The sequence below is a fragment of the Etheostoma cragini genome, chromosome 12 (assembly GCF_013103735.1).
Source record: "Etheostoma cragini isolate CJK2018 chromosome 12, CSU_Ecrag_1.0, whole genome shotgun sequence".
NCBI classification, from domain to species: Eukaryota; Metazoa; Chordata; class Actinopteri; order Perciformes; family Percidae; genus Etheostoma; species Etheostoma cragini.
The window spans coordinates 649,169-651,319 of NC_048418.1; positions in this window are offsets into that span (position 1 = coordinate 649,169).

A 2,151-nucleotide genomic window follows, 5' to 3' on the forward strand; every position below is an offset into this window, starting at 1 on the left:
ACACACACACACACACACACACACACACACACACTAAACATACTGCACATAACCGTCTCCACCAGACTCCATGTAAATAATCTACTTTAATCATCGTAAAACACACACTTCATTTAAACTGGACAGAAACTAAATAAAACTACCAAACAATCTACACACATGTATATATACAATATTGAGTGTGTGTGTGTATACACACACACACACACACACACACACACATATATACATACACATATATACATACATAAATAATGTTATACTATATGCCATTAAAAACAAACCAAAAAATCTGTAAAATTTGGTTAAAAAACCCAACTGTTGTGCTATAGAGCCTTTGAACAGGGTTCAGGACTACAGGAGGGTCCAGGTCTTAAACTGTAGATTGTTTTGGACTCTTTAGACCACGTGGAAACCCGGAATAAAGACATCTGCACCACTGATTTAGAAACTGTAGACTGTCTGAGATCCGGTAACAGAAACCCAGTAAAACAGCTGTGATTACCAACGTGAACTCACGTATGGAGGCGTGTCCAGGCTGTCGGCGTTGACCACCACAGGGGGGGGGTTGGCCTGCGAAGAGAAGACATCACAGTGTCAGAGGACGTCCGTCCCGTCCCCGAAAACAAACCCCCAGAGACGTCCCACCACAAACCCCCTGAAGACACAACATGGCACACAGGCAGCGGAGCAGGAGGACTTCTTCTCCTCGTGGCGCTGCACCCGGGGGGGGCGGGAGCAGAGACTAGCGAGGGGACAGAGCGGGACGTACACGGGGACAGAGCGGGACGTACACAGAGACAGAACGGGACGTACACGGGGACAGAGTGGGACGTACACGGGGACAGAGTGGGACATACACAGGGACAATCCCCCCTGCAGACAAGACAAGGCTGAAGCATGATGGGTAGAATCAATCACACCAGGGATGTCCGTTCTTGTCCCTGTGTCTTCTTCTAGCTTTAAAATCAACGTCTTCACTCACTCTATCCGTCGGAGTCGCTCTCTCACTTCCTGCCCGGGACGAGTCAGACGGACTCCGAAATACATTAAATATTAAATACATAGTCGATGTGTCTGCAGCTCTACTGTGAATAAATGATCAGTTCTCTACTTTCATTGAGTTTGGTGTTTTTTGTCAATTTTAAAGCATTTGGAGATGAAAAAAAAGACAAATGTGTAAAAAATAAAATAAATAAAAAACAATAAAATAAAAGTGACAAAATGTGAACAAATGTAAAAAATAAAATAAAATAAAAACATGACAAAATGTTTTAAAAAAAGTTTGAAAAATTTGGGAAAAACTCACAAAAATTTCAAAATTAAAAAATACATTTTGGTCAATTTTAAAGCATTTGTGTTTGACAAATGTAAAAAAAAAAATAGTCAAAAAAGAAAAATGTCAATAAAAGTGACTAAAATGTGAATAAATAATAAAAAAAAAGCTTTAAAAGTTTGGGAAAATAACATAAAAATATTCAACAAATTAAATATTAATTAAATAGTAAATGTGGCATTTCTGCCACTGTCTGTATCTCTACTCTGCCCTCTAAACTTAAATAAGTCAGTTCACTACCTTTATTGGATTTGGGTGATTTTTGTCAATTTATAGCATTTGGAGAATAAAAATAAATGATAAAAAAACTTGTGTTTCAAATGTGAAAAAAATTTATAAAAAAGGCAATAAAAGTAACTAAAATGTAAAAAAATAAATTACAAAAATTGGAAAAAAATTGGAAAAAATTGTAAGAATGTAAAAAAAAAAGATTTTAAAATCTGGTAAAACCACCACAAAAATGTCAAAATAAAATATTAAGAAATTGTCAATGTGTGTGACAAAAGTAAAAATAAAATGTGAAAAAATTGTTTAAAAACAAAGTGAAAAATGCTGAATAAAGTGACAAAAATGTCAATTTATTTTTAAAAATGTAAATTTTTTTTAAATAAAAAATAGTCAAATAATAACTGTGTGTGTGTGTGTGTGTGTGTGTGTGTATGTGTGATAAATTGTGTTTCTGTCTCTAATCTGCTCACTCCATCAGAGCCCCAGCTGGACGGAAACACAGAAAAAACGACAACAGCAAGACTAGCAGCCACAGGAAGGATGGAGATAAATCTATTAAAGGATGGAGCGAGGGGGGGGGGGGGGGG